The 18,848-nt window shown below is 45.7% G+C and overlaps 1 protein-coding gene across 4 annotated transcripts in view; it reads right to left on the bottom strand.

Annotated features, from left to right (window-relative positions):
• MYO9A (myosin IXA) overlaps window positions 1–6,212 on the bottom strand; it is a 102,661-nt gene extending 96,449 nt beyond the window's left edge. For all 4 annotated transcript variants that reach the window (XM_075273650.1, XM_075273651.1, XM_075273653.1 and 1 more), the window contains exon 1: window positions 5,797–6,212. The gene's annotated coding sequence lies outside the window, so the exon portion shown is untranslated. The remainder of the gene's footprint in view (window positions 1–5,796) is intronic.
• Window positions 6,213–18,848: the final 12,636 nt, after the last annotated feature.

Raw genomic sequence — 18,848 nt, 5'->3', positions numbered from 1 at the left:
TCGGTGCATTTCACTGATCCATATACAAATATAGACAGAAGCTCTTCACTGTAGCCCAAACACACAGCAACAAAAACTATGGCTGTGTGTATGGGCCCATAGAAATCCATGTGTCTAAAAGTAAGGTCATGTGAAAGAGGCCTAAGGTTTTTAGTAGGCAATTAGTTGCTAAATAACTAACTCTGAAAGTCGTTTCAATTAATGGATATGAACTTATTTGCATCAATCATTTCAATTATTTTGCATCCATGCCATCCAGTCTATCGCTGCCATGTCACCTATCCAGTTAGGACTGGTGATATGTAAATAACCAAATCCAAAAATTCAGTTGCATGACCTGACATATAAATAAGGGGGCGTAGCATGTATACAAGGAGGGGGTCCTAAAATAACCTTTCATTAATCCTATTCAAGGTAAAATGTCAAATATTGTGATTTTGAATTAGGTTGTAATCTACCAGCCATAGTATATGAGCATCTTTAGGATGGTTCACACAGTGGTTTTTTATGAATTAGGCTCAAATCACCAACTGCAGTGTTCAGGACCATGTATCGTCAGTTGATAACTTACAATACACTATAAAACACTGAGCTTATATTATATAATAATACATTACATAAACTGGATATAAGGTTGCATAAAGGCGACATGGTATAAATATGAATAGAAAATATCGAGTAGCACACCAAAGGCATTGTGCTGTGTATACACAGATATCCAAGGAACAGGAACAGAAAGGATAAAATGAGTTACAAATGAAATACAACCAATGTCAACCATAACAGTAACATAGCTAAAAGTAGCAATATATGCGGCCTATTTACCAGCATGCCAGAACCAATGAAGTACAATAGTCAACTGCATTAGCAAAGCGCTCCACAGTAGGAGAAACACAAGTGTCTATACAAATGTTACATAGATACATATGGTATTAGCGACAAGAGAGGATGTCTGTCTAAAATGTATATAACTGGGGCAAAGTATATACTGCAATTATACCACACGATGATTAATCCTGTTAATGTCAGTACTCTACACTGATCTAACAAAACAGCCTACTGTATATAAACAAGTACACACATAAAAGTGGAGGATCAGACCATTTCCATCCTTCACACTCACTGCCACATATACAGTATATCAATGTCACTCTGCATTGCTATACATCTGACACACTGCACCCAGATCCTAGGTAACCCCACAAAACAATGACTGGAACCCGATGGTTTTACTCTGTTTGTACACGCCCCAACTGAATAATGGGGGATATAACAGCATGGCGGTAGAGTCAGAGTTGTGGAGTTCGAGCCACTGCTGGAACCACTTACCGACTCCTGTTTATGCTGCATTATATTATACAACTGTCAATACAGTACACTTAGTTTAATACTGACTTTCTTACAAATTTGATCCAGTTTGTGACTGAATTAGTGGAACTTGAATACTTCTGCCGGACAATGGCTGTCAGCCATTCATGAAGTAGTTGCATTCAGAGCAGTTGAAGACTGACTTTGGAAAAATCGAGGCGTTGGAGGTTTGGCCTACTGCACAGCCCTGTTTAATAGGGCTGATGAGACAACCCCTTTGAGCATTCAGAAATGGCAAACTGTATGCCCCAAAGTAACTTATGATGAGAACAGATGGTACAATCATCAGAAGGTATACTTTGCGGTAACAAATGATTCACTGATAATGGACCGTAAATGAGGGTCTTGATCACAGATGGAATGAAGTCCCACAGTACATGACTCAATGACAGAGCTTGCACTTTCCCGTTATGGGATATCCTGGGGTTGTCTCCCGTCATGTGAAAATGTCATCGTCCCACAAGATGAAAAGAGCTTTGTGTTACAATCAGAAAGGCTGGTTAACCTCTTCCTAGACAAGCTATGGAAAGCATCACTGGCTTGTATAAAATGACAATACTTGTGTGTTACAGAGGACAATAAGCACATCATAAGAAGCTGCAGACTCCTGCTCAGTAACCATTACTGTTCTAACTGGGTCAGGGCAGATTTTAGTGACAGATGTTACTGCACTGGCTGTACTGTCATGCCAAGCATTATCTCCTCTTTCCATCCACATGACACTGGGCAGAGACAGACCCCTTCATCACTGGCATGCAGATCTCCTCCAAGTCTACGTACATGCCAATCGGCTCATCATCCACTTCCAACCTGGCACAATGAAAATGAAACAAAATATCACGTGCAAAGCTCACTCAGGTGTGTGGCAGGCACGTAATGGAATTATTCACGTTCAGACCTAGCACTATGTGATGTAGTCTCATGCCGTAAGTGAAGAAGGACAAAATAATCAATCCTTAGATGTACATACAAATAGTATACGCATAGAAATGCTCATCACATCAAGGAGAACTTCTAAAAATATTTCTTTAAGGTACCTAGATTACTATAACTTGTATTCTGTATAATTGTACATTTGGCTACAAGATGGAAAAAGCAGAGTTCTAGCTGAGAAATAGACGGTGACTGCAGCTCCTGTTGTAAAGCAATTACGATTTGTTATTTTACTGCAGCAGTTTTTAGCTCTGGTTTGGTACATGGGGCTTAGGGTAGTTTCAGAGGTGCAGTTTTTGAAGCCAAAGCTAGAAATCAATTTGGCTTCAAGAATAAGCATAAAATAAACTGTACCAAAATAGTATATGTGCAAGCACTCCAAGAGACAATAACATTTGGAGAAATGTGCAGTAATGTTATCGACCATGTCCCCCGTCATTTACAGAATGACAACAGTAGTAATGGAGAGGCTGCTTCTATTTCTATACGCCAACCTCCATATGCGCAAGAATGGCCATACACATTAGATGTATGCTGGCCGAGATTACATTAAGTGTATGATTGCCGAAAGAGCAGTCAGTCATTTAATATGTATTGAGCCTCTTGGCTCTTCCCCAATGACAGATGTTAGGGGTGAGAGGTGTTGAGCATGTTGAAATCCTTTTGTTCTTGGGAAGATATGCTGCTGTCAGGTGTCTTTCTCCTCTCTCACCATTCAGAATATATTCACACTCGTGCATGTTGGTCACGTCAGCCAACGAGTAACTCAAGTCTATGGCCAGCCTTAGAGATGTGTAGTCATACCATTATACCTCTCTATAACCAGACTTGACTGCATATGGACATGTGTCTATACTGCTTGTTAACAGGTTAACAGTGAAGACCAGGTACAGGATTAATACTGTATACTTTTGTTTTCCTAGGATAATCCCTTTCAGATATCCATGGGTCTCAGGCAAGTTAGAATTGGACAAAAAAAACAAAGCCATATCTGAGTTTTCAATTTTTGCTGGAACTTTTCTATTGCTATGATCCCCCATATTGTTTGTCATTAGGCCCCCAGCGATGGTTAGATTTACCAGCAGCTACAGGTAAGGGGCAAGAGAGCCTATGTGACTACTTCCCACTGATTAAGAAGCTCTGCCTATGCATAGGAGACTCCACTAATGACATACACTGGGAGCAATTTCTGGCATACGCAAAACTGAACATTTACCACTTTTATGGTTTTCACAACTGAATTTTTTTTACTAACAATGTGCCCCAACCGGTGATTAATAGATGTGAATAGTTTAGACACAAGTCATGTTGTGGAATAGCACACACCAAAAATGCCATTTTCTAGTAAAACTTGGGTTACACAGCAAATTTTGGATGCATGGCTTTAAAGAAGACCTTTCACCACCTCTGCTAATGCTAGTTTTTAACCATCTTTTAATAGGTACAGCTCAACTGGTTGCAATTTTTGTTTTCACCTCCACCATTTCCAATCAACAAGCACAGTTAGTTTTGGTGCCTGATGTCCCATTTAAGTGCTGTCAGAAGGGCAGTGTCAGGCATGGGATATGATTCAGCACTCCAATCAGAGGCAGCCAGTGTCAGAGCTCAGAATCACACCCCTTGCCTACTCCTGTCTGATACCGCCCTCCTGACAGAACAGAGGCTACATGTCATATCAGGAATGACAACTAATAGCACTGATTTCTCAGGAATGGTGGGGCTAGAGAAAAAAATTTCAACTGTGTCAGAATCATTGGGGCAGGAGCTATTAATTGATGTAAAGAGCTGGACTTGTTGGAGGAGGAGAAGGGTCCTCTTTAAGATTGCAAATGTTGCTCTGTCAGACTAGACTAGACTGAATTTAGTTACACAGAAATCCAGGAGGGATGGTTTAATGCTCACTGTCAGCTCGGGCACCTTGTAGGCTACAATATGACACCATTCACTATCATTAAGTATCATTAAGTGTGACAAGAAGGACACAATTGTTGGGAAGTCCTAACCTAAATCTATCCCATTTGTGAATCCAGAAAAAAAAAAACACACACAGGAAAAAAGACCAAAATATGGAGCACACCATATATCTCCTTGGAAATGTTCAGCCCACAGAAGTGCATAGTATCTTACACATTCACTAGTCAAAATACAAGATCATATCCACACCAATGTAACAATATTTAATAACTTTATTAAATATAATGAATGAAAAACATATACAAAATATACATACTGGAGAACAAATAAAGGGAATACAACAAAAATGACCACATAGGAGGTTAACCCAACATGAGGTGTATATACACAAAATGTGATTACCACAATGGCAACCATCATAAATAAATTTATACATAAAAAAGCACAAGTAGTTTATAACAGTACACCTATGAATTGGTGCCACTGGTCACATATAAATCACCACACTAGGGTAACCATATGCAGATTGTGAAATGACAATCCTGAGGGGTCTGTTGCTTAGGTGGGTTCCTTTAGGGTTGTTATTTCATAATTTGCATATGGTTACACCAGTGGGTTGATTTATATGTGACCAGTGGCGCCAATTCATTGGTTTACGGTTATAAGCTATTTTTGCTTTTTTATTTATACATTTATTTATTCATGACGGTTGTCATTGTGGTAAGCACACTATGTATTTATACATCTCCTGTTAGCCATATATAGTAATTGCTAGTCCCCTTTTGGGTTACCCTCCTATGTGGTAATTTTCTGATGCTATTTGCTTTTTGTTCTCCCGTAAATATATTTTGTAAATGTTTTTCATTCATTGTAATAAATAATATTATGAAATAGTTTTACATTGCTGTGCGTATGATCTTGTTTTTTGCTATATTGGTGCTTGTCCCATACAAATATTGTTATCGTATTTATTTGGCCCCACTGTGTACGTTTCAATGTTCCCTAGTCAGTATACTGGTAAAAATAAAACATGTAGAGATGAATGAAAGAGTTTCTGTAGGGTGGGGTTCTATGTAGATATAGGAGGGGCAGGGGCTTCATAGGACCAGGAATTTTGCGTCATTTCTCATTACTGTAAGGTAATTACTTTACCCAAGAAGTCCCATAGGAAAATACAGGAAGGACAACTGTCACCAATGGAGGTGCTGCTATTACCCTCATAGCTAAGGCCCTTACTACTAGTAGCAGCACTTGTTTTATGGGGTACAGGATACAACCTTCTATATAACATACCCAGTGGGGCAGCCTCAGCCTATCGCTCTATTCATATCCCAAATATTGCCAGGCATACCACAAATACCAAGCATACTGGCAGCAATTAGAAGACAACCATACACATACTGTACACATTACCCATAGGGAATGACTGGCATGGGGTTGGAGGGTGTGAGGGAAGTGCTGCTGCTACTAGGTGGCATGGCCAGAGATGCCCACTACACAGGGGCACATGCTGTGACGGGCCACTAGACATGCAGGGTGTGTGCCAGCCTGGAGAATAGACATGAGGCTCAGTATTATTACCCTGTTCTCTGTCCCCGAAGATCTCAGGCCTCCTGACAGCAGGAAGAGACATTCACAGAAGCTCGGAGACACCCGGCCAGCTCAGTCCAGTCAGATGTCATTAGACAGTCGCTCGTATATCCAGGCAGAGACGGCCACACAGATCCGGGTAGGAGTGTGCTTGCTCCACAGGCATTCGTCTAGCACAGACTACAAGCTCCACAGACAGCTAGCAAGGGCCGCGCACATCTCCAGGGCCTCGGCTACGGAGGCAGCCCGCAATGGCCGGGAGCTCGGAGACACTTCAACTCGGTTGGGTGGGGGGAACCTTGTGAGACAACACGCAGATGTCTCTCCCAATCCCAGCAGGAAGAGACCCCGGAGACAGCAGCAGCAGCAGCAGGAGAGAGACAGAGACTGCAGGATGTGACTGCAGGGTGGAGGGAGAGGGAGGGGGAAGGAGAGGAGGGGGAAGGAGGGAGCAGCGCAGACAGGCGTGTACAGAGAGAGACACAGATTTACTACAGAGACTGCTGCCACATCCGAGGACATGATACAGGCTGTGCCTCACACAACACTTAAAGATGGCAATATTTACATGACAAATAGAAAACATGATCCTGACTGAGTCCAAGTAGGATTAGCTGGTGGTTACTCAGGCTGCTGAAGAACTAACCCTGAAGATCCTGTGGTAGGAGAAGGAATACCAGGAGAGGATTCAATATACCATAGACTGCACTCTCTCCAGATATAGGGCTACATGTATAGAGCTAATGCCATATATTACTAAACCGGTGCTAAATGCACTGACCTTTATAGCTGACCTGATACCATCCTGGTGAATACTACAAATATGTGGCAGTGATAGTAACTCTACCCCCAGGTGATGTGGGCGCTGTCACCAATCCATCACACCAGTAAGTCACCTCACTAGATGTTGCGATAACTGGGCAAAAAAGGAAACCTTTAATCTTATTGATACATAAGGAGCAAAAGCTGCCCACACTATACTGTTAGAAGTAGTAATAATCCTTCACTCAGCATCCATGAAGGTGCCCAGAAAGGCTTCTCATAGCCGTACAAGAGTAGACAAAAATTCTGGCACTGAAAGTAGCTTCCAAAACAAATCCAAAATTTATGTCATCCACAACAAAAGAAAAACGTTTCGTTCCAGGCACGGACCTTCATCAGTGTATTGGATGAGAGGTATATAGGCAGGCATAGTATGGAAGTCGTGAGGTAGATGTTATTCCCACATACTATGCTACTCCCTCCACCCTATACACCCTCCAACCGATAAAATGATGAAGGTCTGTGCCTGGACTGAAACGTTTTTCTTTTGTTGTGGATTACAGTTCATTCGAATAGTATTCGAAACATAGTTTCGAATACCTCGCTCCCATTGGAATGAATGGGAGCGGGCGAACAGCAAGGGGTTAAGCATCGGCATTCCCATTCATTCCTATGGAGTGAGGTATTCCAAACTGTAGTTTCGAATACTATTTGCTCATCTCTATTGTGGATGAAATAAATTTTGGATTTGTTTTGGAAGCTACTTTATACTGTTACAACATAGTGGAGCATTTCTCCTTTCGATTTTGTCCTTGTCTATAAGTAATTTGAGGATGTGATTCCACTATGTCACCTTGATCCTGATATTGGAGACATAATGGGATCAAGTACTAAAATTACCTATAGATGAGGGCAAAATCTAAAAGACAAACTTGCCCACTGTTTTTTAAGTACAGCAATACAAGAAACCTGGCTAACCAACAGATTGAAGGGCACCTATAGGTGCGGTAACTGTAGGGCATGTGACAACATTGAGGCAGGGGGAACATTCAGGAGCACCTCCACTGGTACACCATATACCATGAAATCCTCCATAGATTTTAGAGATGAGCGAGTACTATTCAAAACTCCAGTTTCGAATAGCACGCACCCATAGGAATGAATGGATGCAGCCGGCACACAGGAGCTTAAGCAGCCGGCCGACCACAAAGTCTGCGTGCCGGCCGCTTCCATTCATTCCCATGGGTGTGTGCTATTTGAAACGGCCGTTTCGAATAGTACTCGCTTTTGAATAGTACTCGCTCATCTCTAATGGGGCAGTGGATTTAGCCATCTGTCCATGTCATTTACAATACACTGGGAAAACTGTCAGACAATTTAGGATACGAAGGGGGGGGGGGGGGACTTTGATCAAATAATCCTGAAATGTGAAGCTAGATGGATATTCATAGAGAAAATCCTACAACCAGAGGGCTACATGAATCCATATAGTTTTACTTTATTGATCAAAATCTGGATTTTCTGGAACTCTTTCTCTCTTTGGCTATTGCTGGTCCTATGCAGGTGTCAGGCTGGTTTATGAGTTCCATACTGTATACAGACCAATATGATCAAACACTTATGGCTCTGCTACATGTAAGGACTATCTTGTCCATCTGATATTTGACAGCACTTACAGCTGGAATAACACTGTACCTATTGTATAGCACTTGGATTATTATTTGTAGGGTTGCTGTATACATCCAGTCATTAGGGCATATCCCCCTATAGATTTGTATATACATCACCTTCCTTTATACAATGTCTTCTGTCAGGTCTATACCTTCAGTGTTGACAGTGCAGGCAGCCGCGTATCAGACAGTAGTACCAATGGACGATGTTAGGAGGCGGGGTCAGCTGATATCCCGGGAACACCCACATAGGAGCATCACATGAATGGTGGAGTTGGATTGGCGGCACATCGGGTCACCCCGCCCCATGGGAGGAGCTTCTCCTTTATAGACCGGAGAGTAGTGGCTCGCGTTTGCAGGACTTGTACAGATGAGACCAAGCGCTACGAGGCTACCTGTTATCGCTAGGCGTGTGAAAGGGAAGCGATATTCAGCAAGCGCTGTTTTTACGCCCCCCTCCCCCCTGCTGTGAAGTCAGGCAGTGCAGGGAGAGGCAGCAAACACCCAGATATCACAGCAGTCAGGAGCAGGCAGGTTAGCCACTGTCTGGGAGGAGAGCTCCACCAGATGGAGGCATCTCAGTACAGGGAATGGGTAATGCACTTCATTACCTCTGATGACTCTCTCAATCATTGAACCTTAGTTTCCTGCCCTACATGTGTCTCCAAGCAACAAAGGAGACAGGAGGACCACACTCTACTGCACATATCTAAGGACTATAGTCTATAGTGTGGGCAGCTTCTGCTCCTTATGTATCAATGGGATTAAAGGTTTCCTTATTTGCCCAGTTATCACCCAACGACTAGTGAGGGAACTTACTGGTGTTATCAGTAGGTGACATATACAGCACTCACATCACCTGGGGGTAGAGTTACTATCACTACCACGCATTTTTAGTATTCACCACGATGGTATCTGGTCAGCTATAAAGGTCAGTACATTTAGCACCTGATTAGTAATATATGGCATTATCTCTTCACATTTAGCCCTACATCTGGAGAGATTGCAGTCTATGTATGAACGGGGCCGGCTCCAGGTTTTTATGGGCCCTTGGGCGACAGAGCCTCAGTGGGCCCCCTTGTAAAGGAGGCGGGGGAGTCGAGACACTGTGCGTCGCAGATGAAGCGAGTGACGTCGTGCAGGAGTGTGGCGTCACCAACGCCATACCTCCCAATTTTTAAAGAGAAGAAAGAGGAGCAAAATGTGTGGCGCGCTCTGCGCGCCGCGGCAAATTTGGCTCCACCCACTTTTGTTGATTCCACCCATTCTCATTCATTTATCATGTGCTCCCACACAGTATAATCCTCCTACAGTCACCTGTAAATTATATGCCCCCCTCCATCTCTCCCCCAGTTTCATCTACACCCTTCCTTTGCCCCCAGTTTCATGTCCCCCCTCCATCTCTGCCCCAGTTTCATATACACCCTTCCTTTGCCCCCAGTTTCATGTCCCCCCCTCCATCTCTGTCCCCAGTTTCATCACGTTCTCCCCCTTCATCTGCCCACAGTTTCATGTCCCCCGTCTCTGCCCCAGTGTCATGCTGTTCTCTCCCCACCCCCTTCATCTGCCCCAGTGTCATGCCGTTCCCCTCCCCTTCATTTGCCCCCCAGTTTCATTGGGCCCCCTCCATCTTTGTCCCCAGTTTCATGCCGTTCTCTCCCCACCACCTTCATGTTCTCCAGTGTCATGCCGTTCCCCCCCTCCCCTTCATTTGCCCCCCAGTTTCATGGGCCCCCTTCATTATGTTCCACCTTTATATTTAATACAAAACAAACACTTACACTCACCTTCCATCGATCCCCCGACGCTCCTCTCTCCAGTCACATACGCGATTAAAGCAGGAGCTGTGAGTTCAGCTCCTGCTTAGCTGCGGCCCGGCTTGCGTGTGTATGCGTGATGACGTCATCGTGCCTACACACGCAAGCCGGGCCGGAGCTTTAAAGTAGGAGCTGAACTCACAGCTCCTGCTTTAATCGCGTATGTATTCCAGCTCATCGGCGGATGGACGCCGATGAGCTGAAATCGTGACAGGCAAGTGCCGGGGGGCCCCCAGAGGCTCTGTGGGCCCCGGCACTTGCCCGACTATGCCGTGCGCTGACGCCGGCCCTGTGTATGAATATATATTTTACGCTAGGTTCACACCTGCGTTCAGGGTCTCCGTTCTGTGGTTTCCGTCTTCTGCATGCCAGAAGACGGAAACCACAGACCGGGTCCGGCCGTGAGCGGCGGTGAGCGTTTTATGCTCTCCACCGCGAAACCGTTTTTTAAAATCTGGGCACAGAGTACTGCATGTCCGACTCTATGTCCGGATTATAAAACCCGGTTTGGCGACGGAGAGCATAAAACGCTCACCGCCGCTCACGGCCGGACATCTTTCTCACCCATTCAAATGAATGAGTGAGAAAGACTCCTGCAGGTTTCCGTATCCTGCTCTGTTTTATGCACGAAACGGAAACCTGCAGTACGGAGAGGAGAACGCAGATGTGAACGAGCCCTAAGCAGCTGATAACTCAATTATTTATTCTTTCTTTACAGACTGAACCCATTAACCCATTTTAGAATAAATTTCCTTTCTTCAAAGTCAAGTCTGTATGCCATCACTCGGTTTACTGGGTTCAGTCTGTAAAGAAAGAAAAAATAATTTTTTATATTTGTCATAATCAAGATTCAAATTTTTAAAAGTGTTATTTCAGGCAAACCCTATATCATTATTATTTTAGGAAAAAACTCTATACCACTTCTTTGTCAAATTTATATTTACATCACATCCGAGGAGACGGCGACTTGCTGCGGTCACCCAAGTCAAGCCTGACAGCCGCAGCAGTGGGAGATACAAGATGTGAGGGATAAACCGGCTAAGGGTCCTGTACTGTAGAGCCGACCTTGCCTACTGGAGCCTGGCTCTTCCCTCCAGCAGGCGCCCTCAGGACCAGTGTTTATACCATGTCCCACTGTGTGCCAGTTGTTCACTTTACTGACTAGAGTGCAGGGAGTGCTTGTAATTAGAGATGAGCGAACAGTGTTCTATCGAACACATGTTCGATCGGATATCAGGGTGTTCGCCATGTTCGAATCGAATCGAACACCACGTGGTAAAGTGCGCCAAAATTCGATTCCCCTCCCACCTTCCCTGGCGCCTTTTTTGCACCAATAACAGCGCAGGGGAGGTGGGACAGGAACTACGACACTGGGGGCATTGAAAAAAATTGGAAAAAGTCATTGGCTGCCGAAATCAGGTGACCTCCATTTTAGACGAATAGTGGATTTCAAATCCGGGTCATATGAGAATGTGAACTTTGTGACTATGAGACAGGGATAGCTGTACAGGCAGGGATAGCTAGGGATAACCTTTATTTAGGGGGGAATGTTATTAAAAATAACTTTTTGGGGCTCTATCGGGTGTGTAATTGTGATTTTTGTGAGATAAACTTTTTCCCATAGGGATGCATTGGCCAGCGCTGATTGGCCGAATTCCGTACTCTGGCCAATCAGTGCTGGCCAATGCATTCTATTAGCTTGATGAAGCAGAGTGTGCACAAGGGTTCAAGCGCACCCTCGGCTCTGATGTAGCAGAGCCGAGGCTGCACAAGGGTTCAAGCGCACCCTCGGCTCTGATGTAGGAGAGCCGAGGGTGCACTTGAACCCTTGTGCACCCTCAGCTCTGCTACATCAGAGCCGAGGGTGCGCTTGAACCCTTGTGCACACTCTGCTTCATCAAGCTAATAGAATGCATTGGCCAGCGCTGATTGGCCAATGTATTCTATTAGCCTGATGAAGTAGAGCTGAATGTGTGTGCTAAGCACACACATTCAGCTCTACTTCATCGGGCTAATAGAATGCATTGGCCAGCGCTGATTGGCCAGAGTACGGAACTCGACCAATCAGCGCTGGCTCTGCTGGAGGAGGCGGAGTCTAAGATCGCTCCACACCAGTCTCCATTCAGGTCCGACCTTAGACTCCGCCTCCTCCGGCAGAGCCAGCGCTGATTGGCCGAAGGCTGGCCAATGCATTCCTATGCGAATGCAGAGACTTAGCAGTGCTGAGTCAGTTTTGCTCAACTACACATCTGATGCACACTCGGCACTGCTACATCAGATGTAGCAATCTGATGTAGCAGAGCCGAGGGTGCACTAGAACCCCTGTGCAAACTCAGTTCACGCTAATAGAATGCATTGGCCAGCGCTGATTGGCCAATGCATTCTATTAGCCCGATGAAGTAGAGCTGAATGTGTGTGCTAAGCACACACATTCAGCACTGCTTCATCAAGCCAATACAATGCATTAGCCAGTGCTGATTGGCCAGAGTACGGAATTCGGCCAATCAGCGCTGGCTCTGCTGGAGGAGGCGGAGTCTAAGGTCGCTCCACACCAGTCTCCATTCAGGTCCGACCTTAGACTCCGCCTCCTCCGGCAGAGCCAGCGCTGATTGGCCGAAGGCTGGCCAATGCATTCCTATGCGAATGCATACTTAGCAGTGCTGAGTCAGTTTTGCTCAACTACACATCTGATGCACACTCGGCACTGCTACATCAGATGTAGCAATCTGATGTAGCAGAGCCGAGGGTGCACTAGAACCCCTGTGCAAACTCAGTTCACGCTAATAGAATGCATTGGCCAGCGCTGATTGGCCAATGCATTCTATTAGCCCGATGAAGTAGAGCTGAATGTGTGTGCTAAGCACACACATTCAGCACTGCTTCATCAAGCCAATACAATGCATTAGCCAGTGCTGATTGGCCAGAGTACGGAATTCGGCCAATCAGCGCTGGCTCTGCTGGAGGAGGCGGAGTCTAAGGTCGGACCTGAATGGAGACTGGTGTGGAGCGATCTTAGACTCCGCCTCCTCCAGCAGAGCCAGCGCTGATTGGTCGAGTTCCGTACTCTGGCCAATCAGCGCTGGCCAATGCATTCTATTAGCCCGATGAAGTAGAGCTGAATGTGTGTGCTTAGCACACACATTCAGCTCTACTTCATCAGGCTAATAGAATACATTGGCCAATCAGCGCTGGCCAATGCATTCTATTAGCTTGATGAAGCAGAGTGTGCACAAGGGTTCAAGCGCACCCTCGGCTCTGATGTAGCAGAGCTGAGGGTGCACAAGGGTTCAAGTGCACCCTCGGCTCTCCTACATCAGAGCCGAGGGTGCGCTTGAACCCTTGTGCACACTCTGCTTCATCAAGCTAATAGAATGCATTGGCCAGCACTGATTGGCCAGAGTACGGAATTCGGCCAATCAGCGCTGGCCAATGCATTCTATTAGCCCGATGAAGTAGAGCTGAATGTGTGTGCTAAGCACACACATTCAGCACTGCTTCATCACGCCAATACAATGCATTAGCCAGTGCTGATTGGCCAGAGTACGGAATTCGGCCAATCAGCGCTGGCTCTGCTGGAGGAGGCGGAGTCTAAGATCGCTCCACACCAGTCTCCATTCAGGTCCGACCTTAGACTCCGCCTCCTCCAGCAGAGCCAGCGCTGATTGGTCGAGTTCCGTACTCTGGCCAATCAGCGCTGGCCAATGCATTCTATTAGCCCGATGAAGTAGAGCTGAATGTGTGTGCTTAGCACACACATTCAGCTCTACTTCATCGGGCTAATAGAATGCATTGGCCAGCGCTGATTGGCCGAATTCCGTACTCTGGCCAATCAGCACTGGCTAATGCATTGTATTGGCTTGATGAAGCAGTGCTGAATGTGTGTGCTTAGCACACACATTCAGCTCTACTTCATCGGGCTAATAGAATGCATTGGCCAATCAGCGCTGGCCAATGCATTCTATTAGCGTGAACTGAGTTTGCACAGGGGTTCTAGTGCACCCTCGGCTCTGCTACATCAGATTGCTACATCTGATGTAGCAGTGCCGAGTGTGCATCAGATGTGTAGTTGAGCAAAACTGACTCAGCACTGCTAAGTCTGCATTCGCATAGGAATGCATTGGCCAGCCTTCGGCCAATCAGCGCTGGCTCTGCCGGAGGAGGCGGAGTCTAAGGTCGGACCTGAATGGAGACTGGTGTGGAGCGACCTTAGACTCCGCCTCCTCCAGCAGAGCCAGCGCTGATTGGCCGAATTCCGTACTCTGGCCAATCAGCACTGGCTAATGCATTGTATTGGCTTGATGAAGCAGTGCTGAATGTGTGTGCTTAGCACACACATTCAGCTCTACTTCATCGGGCTAATAGAATGCATTGGCCAGCGCTGATTGGCCGAATTCCGTACTCTGGCCAATCAGCACTGGCTAATGCATTGTATTGGCTTGATGAAGCAGTGCTGAATGTGTGTGCTTAGCACACACATTCAGCTCTACTTCATCGGGCTAATAGAATGCATTGGCCAATCAGCGCTGGCCAATGCATTCTATTAGCGTGAACTGAGTTTGCACAGGGGTTCTAGTGCACCCTCGGCTCTGCTACATCAGATTGCTACATCTGATGTAGCAGTGCCGAGTGTGCATCAGATGTGTAGTTGAGCAAAACTGACTCAGCACTGCTAAGTCTGCATTCGCATAGGAATGCATTGGCCAGCCTTCGGCCAATCAGTGCTGGCTCTGCCGGAGGAGGCGGAGTCTAAGGTCGGACCTGAATGGAGACTGATGTGGAGCTATCTTAGACTCCGCCTCCTCCAGCAGAGCCAGCGCTGATTGGTCGAGTTCCGTACTCTGGCCAATCAGCACTGGCCAATGCATTTCTATGGGGAAAAGTTAGCTTGCGAAAATCGCAAACTGACAGGGATTTCCATGAAATAAAGTGACTTTTATGCCCCCAGACATGCTTCCCCTGCTGTCCCAGTGTCATTCCAGGGTGTTGGTATCATTTCCTGGGGTGTCATAGTGGACTTGGTGACCCTCCAGACACGAATTTGGGTTTCCCCCTTAACGAGTTTATGTTCCCCATAGACTATAATGGGGTTCGAAACCCATTCGAACACTCGAACAGTGAGCGGCTGTTCGAATCGAATTTCGAACCTCGAACATTTTAGTGTTCGCTCATCTCTACTTGTAATGTAAACACAGGGCGGTATTGCAGGGGTCAAGCAACTCTCAGCACTTCTGTGAGAAACTTCCGAGACAGAGACATTTCTGTGAGAAACCAGAGCAGATAAATACTGAAAGTGTCTGTGCAAGAGAATGCAGTCTAGTGCTCCCTGTTATCTGCCATTCTAACGCTAGGTTCACACTAGCGTTCGGGTCTCCCTTCTCAGCTTTCCGTCTTCTGCCGGCAGAAGACGGAAAGCTGTCAGAGCGGGTCCGGCCGTGTGTGCCGGTGAGCGTTTTATGCTCTCCGCCGCAAATCCGTTTTTTTTTTTAAATTGGACACAGAGTACTGCATGTCCAACTCTGTGTCCGATTTTCAAAAAACGGTTTCGCGGTGGAGAGCATAAAACGCTCACCGCCGCTCACGGCTGGACATCTTTCAAACCCATTCAAATGGATGGGTATGAAAGAGTCCTGCAGGTTTCCGTATCCTGCCTCTGTTTTGTGCAGGAAACAGAAACCTGCAGAACGGAGACCGGGCGCAGATGTGAACGAGCCCTGAGACTTGGGATAGGTAACTGGGCTGTTTTTCAAAAGGATTCCTGACCAGAAATCCAGGGCTACTGAAAGACTAGTTGGACCTTGTTGGAGTGGACCATCACCTCTCCAGCTGGACATTTGACTACCTCATAAACTAACCTCAGTATGTGAGAGCCCGTGGCTGTGTGTCAGACACTGCCATCTGTAGCACAGGAGCACCACAAGGTACAGTTCTTGCCCCTTTCCTCTTCACACTGTACACTACTGACTTTAGGTGCAACTTATTTAGCTGCCACTTACAGAAGTACTCCGATGACTCTGCCTCATCACTGACGGAGACAACAGGGAGTACAGAGACTTAAACTGAGATTTTATGGATTGGTGCCAGTGGAAACACCTCAGCATTAATGCTGGGAAGACCAAGGAGTTGGTGGTGGACTTCAGTAAGCAGAGAAGTGCTCCGATTCCAGTGGAGATCCAAGGGACAGGCATTGAGATAGTCAAGACCTATAAGTACCTGGTTGTGCTCCTCAATAATAAGCTTGATTGGGCTGATCACATGGATGTGCTGCACAGAACTGGTCACAGCAAGCTCAACCTGCTCAGGAGGGCCTTTGGAATCCAAGGGGCACTTCTTAGGGCCTTCTTCAAGTCTGTGGTTGCTCTAGCCATCTTCTTCGGTGTGACCTGCTGGGGGAGTAATATACCAGCCAGGGACAGAAATAGCCTTGACAGGCTGATTAGAAGGGCCAGCTCTGTCCTGGGGACCCCCATAGACCCAGTACAGGTGGTGGGGTGACAGAAGAATACTGTTCGTGGTGAGCTCCATGCTGGAGAATAAATCCCACCCCATGTATGACGGCATTTGGAAGTACTGTCAGTGCTTCACCCTAAGTGTGAGAAGGAGCGTTATCAGAGGTCCTTCCTCTTAACCACGGACAGGCTACATCATCTACATCAGGCCAAGCAAAGAGCAGTCCACAGAGACAACTAAATGATCCTGAAGTCTTCTTTTTCTTTTTTTCTTTAGCTGCTATGACTCCTAGTAGTTTTCAGCTATCTGGTATTCTGAGTTTATGTGTGTCACCTTCTGTAATTACTATTATTAACCTGTATCCATGTTATGCTGCTGTAACACACTGAAATTTCCCCATGGTTGGACTATTAAAGGATTATCTTATGTTATGTTATCTAGGATTGGAGACACTAAGCATGAATCGCTCATGGATATGGCTTTGCTGTCAGACCATAATCCCCATGTGCTTCTGACTTCATTGTAGGGGAGACTGACCCATACATCTTGCACAAGGTGGGTGCCTACACCTCTGCAAACATTCTGCCGCATGCATAAGGTATTTGATGCTATTCACACTGGTATCATGTTTCCACTCCTATCAGGCTTCCCCATACAGTAACTGATAATATATCCTGCTTGGCCATGTATATGGCTTTGATTCCATATTTGCAGCCCATCCTATGCTTTTTTTTCCCTCTCCCAGCTTATTAGTGAAATACCAAAGGGAATCTTATGCCAAAACTGATCTTATTATTTTTAATGGAATTGCTGCTGATATCTGGTACATAATTTTTGTGGCAGTTGTCTCCCTGCAGCGGACAGAAAAATGTTACACGCAACCAGGGTCATAACAAATAGCCATGAGTTCCAAGGCAAAACTTGTAGTGGGGCTCCATTCTATCATGACCACCTTACACAAAGTGCGCACTAACGTTGCATCTTGGTATTTCAGCGTAGTGGGGAGCCTGAGCAATGGAGAAGCCCCATGCACCCCACTGATTGTTCATTTAACCCCTTCCCGCCGATGGCATTTTTTTGATTTTCGTTTTTGACTCCCCTCCTTCTAAACCCCATAACTTTTTTACTTCTTCGCTCCCAGAGCCATATGAGGTCTTAATTTTTGCAGGACAATTTTTTCTTCATGATGGTACCATTAATTATTCTATATAATGTACTGGGAAGCAGGAAAAAAAATCAGAATGGGGTGGATTTGAAGAAAAAATGCATTTCTGCGACTTTCTTACGGGCTTTGGTTTTACGGCATTCACTGTGCAGCCAAAATGACATGTCCCCTGTATTCTGTGTTTCGGTATGGTTCCAGGGATACCAAATTTATATGGTTTTATTTACATTTTGACCCCTTAAAAAAAATCCAAAACTGTTAAAAAAAATTTTTTCTAAAAGTCGCCATATTCCGACGGCCGTAACTTTTTTATACGTAAGTGTACGGGGATGCTTAGGGCGTCTTTTTTTGCGGGGCCGGGTGTACTTTTTAGTTCTATGATTTTCGGGAAATGTTATTGCTTTGATCACTTTTTATTGAAATTTTTATTAGAATCAAAACAGTGAAAAAACGGCGGTTTGGCACTTTTGACTATTTTTCCCGCTACGGCGTTTACCGAACAGGAAAAATATTTTTATAGATTTGTAGAGCGGGCGATTTCAGACGCGGGGATACCTAATATGTATATGTTTCACAGTTTTTAACTACTTTTATATGTGTTCTAGGGAAAGGGGGAGTGATTTGAACTTTTAATACTTTTTCTATTTTTTTATATATTTTTTAAAAAAGTTTTTGCATTTATTAGACCCCCTAGGGTTGTTGAACCCCAGGGGGTCTGATCACTAATGCAATGCATTACAATGCTAATGCATTGCAATGCATTGCAAAAAATTATCCTTTCTTTTGCAGGCTGCATAGACCAGCCTGCAGAAGAGAGAATTTGCAGACAAGCAACGTGACGTCGGCCCTGGAGCATGCTCCAGGAGCCGGCGATCCCGGGCAAAATGGCGGCGCCCATGCGCCGCCGGGAAAATGGCGCCTCCGGCGCCTTTGACCGTGGCGCCGGAGGGGTTAATGCCTCCGATCGGTCCGGGGACTGATCGGAGGCATTAGAGCCGGTTGTCTACTGCTTAAAGTAGTAGACACCCGGCGGCTATGGCGGCCGCCCGGCTCCCGGGCGGTCGCCATAGTTACAGACCCGACATGCGCCGTACTATTACGGCGTATGTCGGGAAGGGGTTAAAACTGAAATTGGTGGAGGAATAAGGCCTCTGTTCAGGACTTTTTTTCCCCTCTTGCCAA

The sequence above is a fragment of the Leptodactylus fuscus genome, chromosome 5, assembly GCF_031893055.1.
Source record: "Leptodactylus fuscus isolate aLepFus1 chromosome 5, aLepFus1.hap2, whole genome shotgun sequence".
NCBI lineage: Eukaryota > Metazoa > Chordata > Amphibia > Anura > Leptodactylidae > Leptodactylus > Leptodactylus fuscus.
The sequence above is the reverse complement of the archived record's forward strand: the minus strand, read 5'-3'. Positions and strand labels throughout refer to the sequence as shown.